This window comes from Callospermophilus lateralis (assembly GCF_048772815.1).
Source record: "Callospermophilus lateralis isolate mCalLat2 chromosome 17 unlocalized genomic scaffold, mCalLat2.hap1 SUPER_17_unloc_1, whole genome shotgun sequence".
In the NCBI taxonomy this organism is placed as follows: Eukaryota; Metazoa; Chordata; class Mammalia; order Rodentia; family Sciuridae; genus Callospermophilus; species Callospermophilus lateralis.
Genome location: NW_027510159.1, coordinates 946,528 through 963,667, shown reverse-complemented (window position 1 = coordinate 963,667; position 17,140 = coordinate 946,528). Strand labels below are relative to the sequence as shown.

General features: G+C 34.9%; 1 pseudogene; it reads right to left on the bottom strand.

The window, feature by feature from the left end:
* LOC143387704 (rho guanine nucleotide exchange factor 28-like) overlaps positions 1-5,219 on the bottom strand; it is a 118,357-nt pseudogene extending 113,138 nt beyond the window's left edge.
* Between the last annotated feature and the right edge of the window lie 11,921 nt (positions 5,220-17,140).

Below are 17,140 nucleotides of genomic sequence, written 5' to 3'. Positions count from 1 at the left end.
ATCATAACTCTTCCTCAGTATTTTATATTTTAATTACAAGTTTCAAAATAATACTACTCAACAAAATATGAATAAACTCAATTTTTATATGTGAATTATAACACTATTTGTTCTTGTCTTCCCAAGTCTGCCCAGCTCTCCTTTCTACCATAAAAACGTTTCCTGATTAGTACCATATTATCCACCATATTTTTTCACTCTGTATCCCTAGGAATTTATTTTTATTCCACCTACAATGTGTATCAGTAGAATTGCCTCATTCTAAAGTTCTCAGAAACTCTTCATTGGCAGTAAGGCAGAGACAAAATGGTCTAATGAGCATACAAGACCTCCTACAAGGATGCTTCAATTAGCCTTTCAATCTGATTTGGGGCAGGACTATGTTTTAGGTTACTCTGTATACACCTCTCTGATTAGTGTGGTGAAAAGATTAATAGAATTTAAGAGCTAGAAAAGACATTAGTATTCATTTCCCTCAGCCAGGTCATTTCAAATAAAATACTGGTGCAAGGAGTATTCTAGATTATATAGATTACAGGTTAACAGAAACTTTTCTTCAACTTCTAAACATAAGTGGCTCAAAAAATTGTTGAATTAGCTGCATTTTGCCATATATTTTATGCCATATGAGACATGGTTAGAATTGCAGTGTTTAATGTAAATGAATGGAATGAGCCAAAGTAAGAGACAGGTCCATGTGATAAGCACTTCAATATCAGTGAGACACAGCAATACATTCTTTGAAGATGCTTATTCCTATGTGTCATGAGAAGGAAGGGAGTAAGGAAGAGTATTTCCTGAACCCCAAGTTCTATTGAATGTGCCCCACAGCAGACTTCTAATAAGATTCAGACCTGAATTACCAAGAACATCATTCAGTTTACTTTCTGATTGAGGTGATCAGAGGAATCTAAGAACACAAACAGTTAGAATTAAAAGAGACCATGGAGATGAGCCACATGGTCCAGCCTCTTTATTTTGAATGAGGAAATTGAAATCTAATAAATTAGGATCTAGGATACAATTTTAAATCTTCCTTAAAATAATCTCTAAGAAAATCCATGGATCATGTCAATAGGGTTTATAAACTGCACCTTACTAAACCTTTTGGAGCTCCTGCATATTTTCTTTGGTCCACTTCTCACAATGGAAAGTGACTGAGGGGTTAACCACATGTAACTTCTCTGTCCTAAATAAGGAAGATCTGAATGATATTCTCTATGAGAAAAAGATTCTAATGCTTAAAATTACTTATCCCAGGATGAATAATTTAGAAAATAGCATATAAAATAGGGACAGATTCCATGCCACCCTTATTCTCCTCTTTTTATCTCTTTGGTGAATCCACCCAGAGTTTAGAGTTGCCATACTTTACGGTTGTAGAGTACCTTTAAGAATGGTGGTGGAAAGGAATTGAATGAGGCACTGAGGTTTAATGTTTAAAATTCATGTTTAAACCTTAAAAAGTTTCTTTCACAGTCAAAGCTCTCAACTAAAGAAGACAGACAATTATTTCAATCATTTGAGCCATCTGAAACCTTTTTGGAATTGCCTTCAAAATCCAAAAACTATTATTTCAGCTCTTCTCAATTGTGGCAGAAGTGTGTCTTTTAAATATATATATATATATATATATATATATATATATATATATATATATATATATATATATATATATTTCATTATTAAAATGATAATGAGAAGAAAGTCAGTTACTGAGTGTGAAATCAAGCTTAAGACAACACTCAAGGTGTAAACAGGTCATGATTAAAAAAGGATCAGGGTGATGCCTTAGGTACTTATTAGAAGTTTTATATGCTGGAAAAAAAAGAATTCCAAAAAATATTGAAGATTTGGATAAAATCGGTGCCATATCTTGACTGTATTAAGCTGAAAGAATAAAATTTGATTTGGTACAAGAAATACTTTGGTTTTGAGGAGATCCAAAAAAGAACCAAAGAAACCTAAACCTCTTTTCCACTATTCCCAAGTTTTGGGACCTTCCAATATAGGGATAACTTTTCTTACTTTCTTTACTTTAATGTATGCCTACTAGGGAGAATATAAATGATGTGCATAAGGCACTCACCATAATTTTTGGCAACTTTCCTGAGACAAAGATCCAATCTTAGGAAAAATTCCAGGTTAATTTTGAAAGATAACACCCCTCTTGCCATCCATTTTTATTCTTTTCTGAGCCACATCTTCCATGATATTGTGTGACATGAACTTTCCTAAGTATATTTATATTATTTGTAAGAATAATACTTCTCATTTTCCTGCCAAGAAAATAGGTCCAAGAGGGCCTCACTGCTACACTTATGGTCACACCAAGTTAGCCACATCACGTGACAAAGCTCTTCCAACAGTGAATCAAAGGATGTTTCCATTCTTCCACCTGAATCTTATGTTACTGACAGACTAGAAGGAAGAGATCTGCATAAAGTAAGTGTGTTGCACACTTATCTATTTCATTTTCACATACACTGCTACAAAAATTAAGTATTAATACACTTACTGTACATGGGAAAATATTAAAGTTCTTAAAGTATCAGCATCTGCCCCAAATGCACACAGTGATGAAGTAGCAAATTGGATTTTAAATCCAAATCTTTCTGGAAAAAACACAAATTTCAAACTTATTCATGATAGAAAAAAAAAATCAAAGCATTGATGGCCTCACTTCAAAATACTCTAGGAAGAACTTGGCAGAAATATTATGAAATGTGTAAATTAATTAAATAAAAACATGATGATAGTATAACATCTGTTCATACCTGTCCTCACCTTTGCCTCTTATATCTCAATTGCAGGTGTAAGAATGTTCAATCATGTGTAAACATGCCTTTGTACTCCCAATTTTTTTCACATCACTCCTCAACTGGTTCTCTATTTGTGACCTGGAGGATACAGGAGCTACCAAAATTTCCCCAGAACTGAATGAGCCTAATAACCATGCCACTGTATAAATGACTAGTTTATAGTCCTTTACTTTTTTCTCTCAACCTTAGCCATATGTGTTTTCACTCTTAAGTTCCTGAAACATTTGTCTACATGCTCTTTGAGGATCCTGATGAAATCTCCACCTTTGTATTCAATATTTAGTCACCAACTCAGAGGACACTAGTATACTTCTTTGATCAAACTGATTGCTAAGTGGGGCAGTCTGAGTAATTTAGGGCAGGGCTCATTCATCTTTCTTCCACACCAGAATTTTTAGACTTAGAGGAACCAAGGAGAGGATGAGCTGGGGAAAACAGAGGAGACTGTTGGTCAAGAGCCTTATAGAAGTATAGAAGACTCAAATTTGCCCAAAATTTGTGTTCATCATATATTCTCTAATCCATGTTGGCATCAGATGGTCAATGGTGAATGTAGGGGACATGGGACCTGGCCCAACATCTTTCTATGTCACCATAGGTTCCAATTGTTTAAAATGTGTTTGAGACTTTTAATAAACAATGCCTGGAAGAGACATGTTTTCATAAAAGACACTCCATAAATATTTCTTGATTTGATTAACAGTATTAGAAAGCCAGGATTATAAACTATCTAACAAAGTGTTGGTATCTTAAAACACTTTTATCTCCCAGGACTCTCTCAGGTGCTCTCAAATGCAATTGAAATATATGAACAATTCCATCCACAAAGAGCTTACAATTAGCCAAAAAAATGGTATTTAGTCTACTTTTATACTGGAAAAAAAAATCCAACTTCAGCCATTAAATAAAAAGAGAGAATTCATTTCAGCTTCATTTTCTCTCAGCCTGTGTATTAATATCTTGATTTCCCTGATAGTATCTAGGCATAAAAGTTATGTTTCCAATTTTTCATTTAGATGAAAGATATTCCACATTGCCTGCTACACCACTAAGGACTAAGTAAATGCTCTTCAGCTTTCCTTTTTAAAAAATAATAACCCACACTTATTTGGATCATTTTCTCTATATGGCTTGAGAAAAAGAAGTATCAGGGTTGCAGGGATATTGTTAACCATGAAAATGACATTCTAATTGCAAAGCCTTCTTGGCTCACCTGGGATATCACTTCTAAAATTATATCCCAGTAATTTATTCTTTCAATTACCTAAAGAGCTGGCTTGAGGTCAGCATCATAGTGAGACAGACAGCATCTTTTTTGATAAAAACTACAGTAAACTGCTATTTTAAAAATCCTTTCATTCCTCTTCCTCCTCCCTTAATAATTTGTTCAAAAAGAATTTCATATCAGATATGGTCAAATGCTGGTGATTTCATCTCATGCAAAATGGACCTCTATGAAGACAATTAACTAGTAATTTTAGGATGAGGTATCACAGGGTCACAGACATGGCCTCTTAATTTAGGCCTAACCACTCCAAACTGATACTACGGGATACTGGGAATGTAGGTGAAATAGTTGCCAAGAAATTGCAGAAGAGAAAATGACTTAAAATTAGATCACTTCTCTCTGGATGACTGTCTTCTTGTCATTAAGATGAGGGTTTGGACAAGACATCACAGTTCCAGTAGAGAAGGAATATGCAGCCACTGATGGATCATCAAGATGGCACAAGTTTCTAGAATCTGCATTATCTAGTTGGAAGTTTCCACCTTACTGGGTTGTGATCATTGAAAACTTTGAAAAGTTTCTAAACATCATTTTTCTCATCTAAAGGAAAAAAAATATATCAAAGAGACAATGCCAGCTCATTATAAGCACTCAATTAATGTTTGCCATTTTTCTTATAAAAAACAAAAGATAAAGGGCAATCAATAATGGACTTTTCTGCCCCAGTGAGGCAGATCTTTCCTTTCTTCCAGATCTCTGCATTCTATTACCAGTCCACAGTGCTTTGGTGCTGCTTCTGGGAGACCCAAAACACAGACAGTGTTTACCTGGAAAAGACCTGTGATCCTGCAGTAGTTACCATTGTGAGTCATCAAAGAGGCAATTAGCGCCATGTCCCACTTCCCATCTTAGACTAAACTTCCTACAACTCAGCTACATATCCCAAATCTTTCCACAGATTTATCTTTCCTACAGATATCGTGCTTGGCAGATCAGTCCATGGTTTGGCTCCATGTTATCTGATCACATTTTACTTCTCTTGTCCATTAGAAACCTGCTCCTGCTCACCTAGAAATCTCCATGCTATGCTCACTTTTTGATCCCTCATCTTCATTCACATTGCTTCCTTCTTCAGGCATGTTTTCTTTCTCCTTTCTCATTTTCCACATGCTGCCAGTGTTTCAAAGTTCACCTCTTCTTGAAGGCCTTGCTGGTTTTTACAGAACATACTCTGTAAATCAGAATTGATGGCATTTTTCTGTAAAGGGCAGGAGAATAAATATTTTAGGTTTTGGAGACAACATCACTTCTGTGGTGACTTCTCAACTGGTTGTAACGCAATGGTAAACATAGACAACATGAATGGGTGTGGTTTTGTTCCAACACACATGGATGTATAACCAATGTGATCCTGCAATATGTACATGTGGAAAAATGAAAATTCATACTTATTTGAATCAAATATATGATATGTCAAGATCATTGTATTGTCTTGAGCAACTAATAAAAAATAAATAAATAAAAGCATCTGCTATTACACTTAGCATGAATATTGTAAGATTTTATGATATTTAGTATCAATATCAAGATATACTGCTATTTATTGAGTTCATCAGAGTAAAAATGACTCTCAAGTTAGACTTAATTGTAAGAGTAGGTACTATGTCTTGTAAACCTATTGTCTAATCTTTGATGCCACATTTGTTACAATTCCTTTCTTTCTAAGGCTGAATACTACATTATATGTGTATACTGAATTTTCTTATCCACTTACCTATTTATGGACACCTGTGTTGCTTCTATATTTTAACTATTGTGAATAAGGTTGCTATGAACATGGTACACACATGTCTATCTCTTTATGACAGTGATTTTACTTGGTTATATCACTAGAATTAGAAATGCTGGGTCATACTGTAGTTATATATTTAATACTGTTTGAGGAATCATCATTTTATTCACAGTGGCTATATACTATGCTATATTCATACTTATATTGTACAAAGTTTCCAAATCCCCCAACTTTTTTTAATGATAGCTATCATAATGAGTATAAGAGAGTTTTGTAGTACAGTAGTTTTGATTTGAATTTCTTTAATGATTAGTATTTTTGAGCATGTATTCATGTATTTATTGAACATTTATATATCTTATTTAGAGAAATGCCGCCCCTTTTAGAATCAGGTTCTTTGATTTTTCATTGTTAACTCTTAGAAGAACTCTATATATTCTAAACATTAATCCCTTTACCTGGACTCTTTTATTTTTTTCCACTGGTCTATATGCCTCTCTTTGGCCCAGTTAACACAATGTTTATTACTGAAATTTTGTAGTAAGTTTTGAAACCAATAAGAGTGAATTCTACGAATGTTTTCCTGTTTTTCAAGATTGTTTTAACTTTCTGGATCCCTTGAATTCCATAAGGATGTTAGGAGAGATTTTCTATTTCTTCAACAATATCAGTGGAATTCACATAGGGATTGCCTTGAATCTCTAGAATGCTTTGGATAGTGCTAATGATCTACCAAAATTAAATTATATAATCTATGAACATGTAAGTCTATGTATATTTTATAATTTCTTTCAGCATCAGTTTTCATTGTATGAATCTTTCACCTTTTTAAGTTAATTCTAAAGTATTTTAAAGCTATTATAAATAGAATTATTTTAAAATTTCTTTTTCCAATTGCTCATTCCTGCTATACAGAAATACAAATGGTTTTTATGTGTTTACTTTATATGATGCCATTTTTTAATTAGTTCTATGAACTTGTGGATTGTTTAGTGTTTCCTACATATAAGATCATATCATCTGTGAGCAGAGATAATTTTACTTCTTGATTTCCAATCTGGAAGCCTATTAATTGTGTTTTGTTGTTGTTGTTGTTATTTGTTTGTTTGTTTTCCAATTGCTCTGGCTAGAATATCCAGTACTATCTTGAAAACAATGTGAGTGAAAATTGATATCCTTGCCTGTTTCTGATCGTAATAGTAAAGCTTTCAGTATTTACCATTGTATATGATGTTTATTATGAGTTTTTCAGGTATAATTTTAACTATGCTGTGGCTCTTCCATTGTATTCCTAGTTTCTTAGATATCATATCATGGAAAGGTAATTTTGTCACATGATTTCTATTAATTGAAAAAATCATGTTTGCTTGTGTTTCCTCATTCTGTTAAGGTAGTCTAATGTGTAATATGGTAGATTGGTTTTTGTATAAAGATCTGTCCTTGCATTCTGGGAGTAAATTCCAGCTGGCCATGGTATATAAACTTTTTAATATACTGATGAATTTGATTTGCTAGTATCAGGTCAATAATGACCCTACAGAATTACATAGGATGTTTTCCTCCCTCTTTATATTTTGGGGAATATTTAAGAAGTAATGATGTTAGTTCTTCCTTAAGCGTTTGGAAAAAATCACCAAGGAAGATGTTAAATACAGAGCTTTTCTTTGTTGGGAAAAAATTTGTTATTGATTTAATTCCTACAAATAAATCAGGTTTCCTTTTTCACTTTTAATCTTATAGTTGCCATATATTTACTTAAGAACATTATTTTCATATGGTTTTGAATTTTTGTCTACTACTTTTCATTCCAACCTAAAGTACTCCCTTTAGCGATTTCTGTAGAATTGGTCTGCTGGTAACAAACTCCCTCAGTTTATCTATAAATGTCTTAAATTCTCTCTCATTTTTGGAGAAAGTTTGGCTTGATACAGCACTTTGATTATATCTGTATCTGATTTTTAAATCTTTACATGAGAATTTTGTTACTAATCATATTTACAATAGCTATATGTGAGAAGTCACTTCTCTCTTACTGCTTTTATGAGTGTCTCTATGTTTTTGTCTCTTGACAGTTTGATTCTAATGTTTCTTAGCATGAACTTCATTTACTTTGTCCTACTTTGGAAGTTGCTGAATTTCTTGGATGTTTATGTTCATGTCTTTCATCAAGCATGGAAAGTTTTCAGCTATTAATTTTTTAAAAAATCTGCATGCTCTTTTCTTTTTCTCTTCTCATTCTGTGTCTCCTGTAATATGTATGCTGATTGGCTTAATGATATCCCAAAGATCCCTTAGGTGATGTTCACATTTGCTTTGTCTTTTCTCTCTGTTTTTCAGACTCAGTAATTTTAATTACCCTATTCCAAGTTTGCTGGTTCTTTCTTCTGTATCCCCATATAAAAATTTGAATCCCTCTATGGATTTTCTTTTTCATTACAATTGTCATAGTTTTAATCTCTATAATGTTTTGTTTTTTTGTTATATTTCTATTTTTTAATTGATATTTCCATTTTGATAATACCTCATTATCCTGACTTTTCTATGTCTTCCTTTAGTTCTTTGAGGATCTTTAAGAAAATCATTTCAATCTCTTTGCCTGATAGGTCCACCAATGAGTAGTATTCAGGGACAGTTTCTTTGGCTTACTTTTTTTTTTCTTTTGAATGGACCAATTTTGTATATGCTTCTGATTTTTGTTATTTAAAACTGAGTATTTGAATCTAATCCCTTTCCTAAGGTGTGAAGGATTTTCATTTTTTTGTCCTCTTCACTTTTTTGTTATTATCATTGTTGTAACCTGTCTTCATGGAGAAGATTGCACTGAGTTAAACATTTAATGTCTTCTGAAGCCACTTAACTTCTGAGTCTTCTCCTTCCCAGGAGCAGGTTTGTTTTTCTAATTGTCTTTGTGTAAACTATTGCTTTGGGATGTCTTTATCTTCAATGTCTGACACTCAAAAGGGAGAAGAGAGTAAAATGAAACAAGGGGGAAACAAGATGCTGGCCCTTGAAATATCCTTTCAGTCACTTTACTCAAAGGAGTAGGGGTTTGCAACAGTGGGGTAGCTTTTTAACAGTGGCTTCTTGCCTTTGTGTATGCACCTCCATTGTCAGAAGCAGCAATCAACAATCAGGATAAGATTACCCAATATTTGAAGAAAAAACCCCTTATTGCCCATGGTGGCTGCAAGCAGTGTATAAGCTGCTCCAGGGCCATATGCACAGTTGCCACACACCAGGTTGGAGTTGTTGGAAATGTGTAGTTTCTTTGCTGTTAAAAGTGAAAACAATCAAAATTAGCCACAACTTACTATGCAACTCTCTGTTTGGAACCCCAGACAGAATTCTAAAGACTTACATGAGACAGGTTCTGCCAATATAATTGTAATCTAGGTGGAGTGATTTCTTGTGCTTCCTACTAAACCATCTTCCCAGAATCATCTTGAAAATTTAAGCTTTTATTAGATGAAATGTGATAAAAGCTTGGAGCCATTCAATGTCTGCATGAATTCAGTCCTCTCTAGAAACTCCAAAAAACCAAATAGGCTCTTGCCCCTCACACACTATGAGGAAGATTTGGGTTAAGAAAATTAAAACACAGTTGGAGAGACAATCTTAATGATATTATAATAGAATCCAATATAGACATTATAGGTTTAGTATGTCATCGATAGAGTATCCCTGTTATTCACAGATAAGGAATAAAACAGCAAATACTAATTTACTTTCTTGTGGGAATGGCTACATGCTCCAACCTTTTCAAGCTGAGAAATGTGATGTTTCCTGGGGGACTCAAAACAGAAGAATGGAAATCTCTCCCAGAGATTCTTCTTCTCCTCTCCTTCTTCTTTGTAAAGATACATTTATAATACGGTATCACTAAATTCCTACCATAGGATAGGGAAATCAAAGCTGGCCTAATGTAATGGACATAGAAGGGATTGGAGGAGGTGAACTGATGAGGATAGGACACTGAAGGAGATCAGAGTCCAAGGGAAATGAACATTGCTTTCATAAATGTGACCAAAAGAGTAACCTTAAGGCATATTGTCCTCAATATCAAATGGACAATAATTCCCTGATCAGGTGTCCTCTCCTTAAGTTCTCTGATTTCTCTGGGGATCTAACAATAACTATTGCTATTTTATTTATTCAAATAATAAAGAGTTGAGCATTCCGTAGCAAATAATATTACAGATAATTGACACTTATCTCTCAAGTTTTTATCTCATTTTTTGAGTGACAAGTAAAAGAAAATATCTACCTGCTTTTGTAAGCATAACTCATACGTAGCAGTTTAATCATTAGTATTGAACACTTGGTGTTATAAGCATGAGTTTCTACATGATCAAAAAAAAATGCTCTTGGGAACTTTTAAAGAGCAAGGGATGATCATTTTCCACATACCCAGTAGACAAGCAGTTATATTTTGGGGTAATTTGATAAGGTTTTGGGCCACTTTGCCCTTTTTAACTATCAGACTACCTTCTACCACCTCAAATTATTATTTTTCTTCTGGTTAGTGTAGTTTATACATTCATCATCTCAACAGCCTGTGGGTAAACATAGACTTCTAGTAGACTTTAATAGGCAAATAATATACCCCAAAATAGTTATCTTATTGGCCTAAAAAATTTACACTATAAGTTAATGCTTGACTATTTGTGTAGACTTTATAATTATTGGTATTCTTGCTAGATTTTAAATTGTGTTTTTATTGTTAAAGCTTTAGAACAAATACCTTATAGGTAATTGATGTGATTCTTATAAAAGTGAAAGAAAATAAAATTGTGGTTGACCATATTTTAATTGACATGCTCTATCACACCCCTAATTGTCCTTTTTTTGTTCCAATGCCCTCATGATAAGCATTTTTCATCACCTGCTTTCTGAGGCCTACATATTATATAGTGAACAAACAGGTAGATATGTGGATTAGACATACAATTATTCATGAAACAAACGAAAGCAAACACAATGCAGTTGAAAGAAGGATAATCGATGGCTGGACTTTGAATCTTAATATGACTTTAATTAAAATGTCCTATATAATTTCAAATAGTATTATTTCATAACTCTGAGACTTATTTTGACTGTCTCTAGAGTGAAAGACTGAATCATCTCTAAGGTATCTTAATATTTTGGGATTCTACTCTTTGAGATATAACTTTCCATTCTTGTGTAATCTGCCCAAAAAAACACCAAAAAATAATTATGATTGTAGAATGATGCATGATCCAACAGTCACACCAGATAATTTTTGAAGTTTATTCCCTGGATCCTACTCGGTTAGAAACCTATTAGCATGGGGTTGGTTGCACAAATTTCTTTTGCTGCACTAAGTCACTGTGCTCACTGGAAAACCAAAAGTCTTGTCAAAGTAAATACTGGCTGCCAAACTGCCAGAGAGAAGGTGAGCTGACACAGATCTGAAGAGCACCAGAATAAAAACTTAGCAGAGACACAGACCTTTGGAAATGCAGGAAGGAATTCTGCAACCCTCTTTCTTTCTTCTGTAGAAATTGTGCCTTCCCCTATTGTGATTCTGTGTGTAACCTGGGGCCCGATAAAGAAATACAGAAACGCCACAGGGAACGCTTCTCTCCCTACACGTCCAACTTGATTAAAACTGGGGCACATGTTCAGGGCTCTCCCTCTGAAAGCTGGGCCTCTAGGGATGTCAACACAAGAAAGAATGAGCACAGCTACAGCATACCTGCTCCCTGCAGCTGCCAGTGGTTTGTCCAGGCTGAGGCTAAGGGGGTGTGTTTTCTCCTAGGTAGAGGGTCCATGAAGTTCAGGCATGGGCTTTCAGGATGCCCAAACATAATGCTCCATGTCCATGAAAATGTGAAGCAATGAGGACATTTAGGGTTAGACAACCTAGGTTGAATTTGACTCTGTCACTTAGGAGCTATGGTTCTTCTAGTTACTGAACATGTGTTTCAGTTTCCTCATCTGAAGAAAATACAGATGAACTTGTTTTATTGTCATTAGGCTGTGGAGAAAAAAATTCAAGATAAAACATACAAAATCCTGGATCCATTGTTTAGAACAGGATTGTTCTGGACATCAATGAAGGTAGGAACGAACTTTGTTGTGCCTGAGTGTGTTTACTTAAAGAATGAAACAGTAATATAAATACCTCATAAAACTTTGGGGAAGACTGAAACAAGCTGATTCTTATTAAAATTATTTACATCGATGCCTGTAAAAATCCCCATCCAATTGGCTTGTATCATCAGTACTGATTCCATTATGGCAATCAACAACTTTGTCAGAGGTGGAAAAGTTCAAGAGTCTAGCCCAAGATATTTGAGTTTTGAGTGAGACACAGTTGGGTTTACAGTTCATGGGTGGTTTGGAGCCTCTGCTTTCTCATCACCAGAAAGGCATTACATATCTACTTCCTGAGATAGCAGAGCATGAAGTCTGGATTCATATGCTCTTGGCTAAAACTCCAGCTCCAAAATTTATTAATTATGTGCTTTTACATAAATTTTTCAGTCTCATTGCATCTTGCTTTTTTCATCTGTAAAGTGAAGGATTTTTCTTAGTATATATACATCTGATGGGGTTGCTATGAGAAGTAGGTGCTAGAATGCTTTTAGCTGGTTTAGGTTTCAGAATTCAGAGCCCTTAAGTCATGAATGGCATTGCTTAGATGTGTGTGTGTGTGTGTGTGTGTGTGTGTGTGTGTGTGTATCACAGAGACAGAGAGAGAGAGAAAGAGAGACTGTGTGTGTATACTATACCACTGCTCTAAGTAGGGATTGGTTCACTTTCTCTGTGTTCATTTTGTATCTCCCTAATGTATTAATGTATGTGGTGTTTGACCTTGTGCTGTCTTACCCCATCATCCTGAGAATATAGGAACATTGTCTGGATAGCATGATTCTCACCTGTGTCCTCTAGGAAAGACAGGCAAGCTTTCCTTGTTCTCCTATGACAGCAAAACACTATGTTACTGAAAGCTACCAAATAAGCTCTCCTTTTTTTTTTTTTTTTTTGGCGCAGAGTACTGGGGATGAAACTCAGTGGGACTTGACCACTGAGTTATTGCATTGAATTATAATCTAGTCAGGCTATGACTGAGCATAGTAGTCTCTTTTTGAGTTTTTCTCTTTATCAGGGGGGCAAAATTGCACGACAAGAAAAAATTTCTCTACTATTTCTTAACTGCAAGAAAGACAGAAAAGTAGTAACCAATAAATAATAATATAACCAATAAAAATAATGCTGTTTATATCAATGGGTGATGGGGTTGGAACGAGAGTTAAAGAATCTGTGATTGAATTGTTCCAGCCCTCTGAGAGGACAAAGGAGATGAATTCAAGTGGCTCTGAAATGGTCTCAGTATCTAATAAGACAACACTTTCACATTTAAGCAGTTTTGTCCTGGTCCTGCCTAAGTGAGTACACAGAGAGATTCAGAGAATCACTCCATAAAATGAATTATTAGGTAAGGGACATTACTTATGTACTTTTATATTTGTTAATTGGCCTGTGCAGTTTATAGTACACACAAATATGCAACAGATAATACAAGCCGGCATCCTTGTAGTTAATTTTGTGAGAAAGGCTTGGCTTACATATGCAATTTAGAATTTACATTTACATATGCATGCTAACAAATTGACACATTATAAAGCTATCAGTGAGCACATCTGAAATGTTACCTAACTTTCCTAGTCCTCTTATAACACAAGTAAACACAATGAACCAGCACTTCATTTTTAGCCAGCAGAAGGGATAAAACTGATATAGAAGGGGAAGAGGCAGAGACTATGGTATTTTTTCTGTTTGTGTGTTTTCTTCTTATTCTAGCAAAAGTCAAGGTGGGAATACCTGCTTCTCCTCTGTATAAGGATCACATTGTTCTTGGCCCTGGAAGATGTCACAGTTCAATTTATTCCTGTTTAGACAACTCTCATTTTTTTTCATACTTTTCTTTATCCAAGTAACCTGAGTTTATCATTAAACTGAAATCAAGAAAAGTCAAAGTCATCAAACACCTTTTCCTTACCCTTATAGTAGCCCTACATTTCCGGTGTTCTTCACCATATCCAATAGCATTACTATCATCACCGCAAGGCAAAAGTCACATTTGAAAACTGAAATGGGTTTTAACATGAGCTTGTTACAAAGAAAACTGTAAACATTTCATTGTCTAAACAAAGACAGTGCCACTTTTTAACTATAAAAAATATTGATAGTGTGTCTTTGATTGTTATGAAACAGTCAGTGATCCATTCTGTATGGCCCTCTTCAGTTAAGATTGTTTATAACAAGTATGCATTTCTCATCCAAATACTCATTAATGCATTCCAAAAAGCACTGCTATTCTGATCACACAATGCTATGATGAGCAAAAGGTAAAAAGGTAAAAGTGCACAAGCCCAATACTGCATATTCTACTTATATCCCCAGGAGAAGGGCTGCAGGTATAACCTTCCTTTTCTCCTACTGGACAGTTTGGAAGGAAATACTAATGAGAAGAATATAAAAAGCTAAAAAAAATTTTAAAAAAGGCGATAATCCAAAATTCAAAACAGTAAAGTACTAGTTGGTTGAGCACTGTTTAGTGATAATAATAAATTAAAGGATAAAAGTAACTCAACAAAAATTTCCCAGCATACCTCTTTCGAAAAGGATAATAGAATTCTGGTCTTGGATGGCTGAGGAAGTTCCTGTCTGACATTTTTTTTTCTAATTCCTTCATGAAACATGAGATAAAATTATGAGGTAAGAATAGATAGCAGATTGGAGGTGTGTGGGTGAGAAAATGAAATGTTATATCCCTAAGTGGTAGAATTAGAAATAACAGGAAAAAGATCGTGACAACAGTGAATTGGACTCAGTGATAAAACAATGAGGTAGTCAGAAGAGAAAGAGAGAGATGGTATTGTTAGTGCCTGTGTGCCTTTAGGCAAGTCACTGAGCTCTCCTATCTCCCTTTACTCACCTGGCACATGCAATATAAATATGGTGGTTATGGCAATTTATGCCAGGGGTTTGTATGGAGCACAGGTCATAATGCAGGTCCACACTGCATTCCCTCAACATCAGCTTCCTCCCTTCTTGGGAGTGCTGGGTACCTTTTGAGCTGCCTGGGCTGCCAATCCTCAAGGCTGCTGATAAAAGACCTCTGTGGAGGAAACAGGTAGTGAAAATGAATGGTCATAAATTCGGACACCCTCCTGTTCCAAACCCTCAACTCATCATTTTTGCAATAAAATGATCCCACCTAGTGTTTCAGAGTAGACTTTAAGAAATGCTTTGTACAGAGAGAGGACAACCTGCTGCTTATCCACGTTTTAGAAATGTGTAGATAAAATAAAGTTTTGACTCAGATGACAAACCAACATTACCAAATAACTTTAAATAGACACTCAGAGGAAGTCATTTAAATAGCAAGCCATATATTTACATGAACAGAAATTACATCCTCAAAAGCGGAATTTTACAAATAGAAGAAAAGAATAAAGTTTTTCTTCTTTCAAAAAAATAATTAGTAGCCAATTGCCAAATGTATTTTTCAACTATGTTTTTCTAAGCCAAATTATGCACGTGGACACAGCTGTCTTTACCTGCAGGAAGAACGAGTCCACAAAGAGCATTAGCAAGGCATTTCCAGAAACTGCCAGTTAAAAGCTATCTTGGTTAAATACAACGTGTCCTTGAAGAGTGGGCTCTTCCTTGCCCTAAAGTGCTCTAAGAGGGGGAAATGCACTCTGGTGGGTGTCTTGTGGCTTGTGGGCTGGATCAGAGTGAGTAGTTTGATTCCTACCTTGTACTTAGAACCGAGGATCCCTAGTATCTCCCCACTCCTGTTGAGAACCCATCTGAGAAGTTAAAATGAAAAACAAGAAGCAAAGGATTTTCAAGTTATTTAGAGAAATTCAAGTGACAGCCACTCATCCTGGTTATTTGGTATCATGCAACCAAAATATCAAGCTGTTTGACTGGAATTTGGAGTCTGTGCATCAAGTGATGCTTTTCTTGTCATGCAGACACTGCCTTTATTTGGAAGAACATGTGTCATATGAAGATCAAAACCTTTCCAGAACTCATTCATAATTGTTATTTATTTATTTTTTTGCTTTTGACTTTTATTACAGAGACACCAAATATTGGTAATATTACCATTGGTAATTCTAGTTCTTTTTAAAGATTAAACAAATAAATAAATAAATGCAACATTATTTTGCTTTGGCTTCTGATTAAAATTGCCTCAAAAATTCTATATTTGAGCTCAGGCTATCCAAACATTAGTCAACTCAATAAAAAAAAATAGATTTAGACGTAATTATTGATGAAACCTGGATAGGGCTTAAATAATTCCAATGATGGTGGTCTCACTACTACAGCAAACCTCATTCTGTTAAAGAATAATCTAATCTTTAGAGAGGATTCTCCTAAATTAAGCCCAGATCATTATCCCTACTGATTTTACCCACCCTCCCCTTGGGCTACCACTCCATATTAAAACGTTAAACTATTTTAAAACAATAATATAAATTTTGTCTAGCTGAGTCAAAGAAGACATTTACATGCAAAGATTCTGTTGAATCCAACATTGATACGTGGCTAACCCTTATTGATAAGAAATAAATTCACAAAAAAGTAGTATACCCAGACACTTGTCTTGCTTTTGACACCATTTGTTTGTTGACAAGTCAAGTCAGAAGTGTCAAGAAGATCTGATTTAAGAAAATTCTAATTTCTGCCAATATGCTATTCATCAGGAGAAAAGTATTCTCGGTACTAACACTGTCTATGTTGGTTACAGTATTATCTTATAGAGATATTGGTATGTAGCTTTTTCACAATTTTGTCTAACAGCTTCCTACTCTGACTACAAATCTCATGTTTATCTTTTGCATTAACTCTCTATAGTTGGTCATCATTTTCTTGTACCCAAATTAATTGTTCCTCACACCATTTATGGTTTCCCCCCACCCTTGAATCTGGGTTGAGCTGGTAACCTGATTTAACCAAAGCAGTGGGATAGAAGTGGTACTCTGACAGTTTAAGACTCAAGCCTGAGGAGAGACAGAGTTTCCACCTTGGTGCTCTCTTAATCCATTTTCATGCTGTGCGACTCCAAATCTACCTGGACAGTCCATGTGGACAAGAAATATGATCTGGTATTTAACCAGATGACCAGCACCAACCATTACTTGTGTACCATGTTGTGAACCATCTTGGAAGATGCAGAGATGCTGGGCCTCAGATGACTACAGATCCCATGATATGTTAGGGAACAGAGGATTGCTCAGATGAGTCTACAGTAAC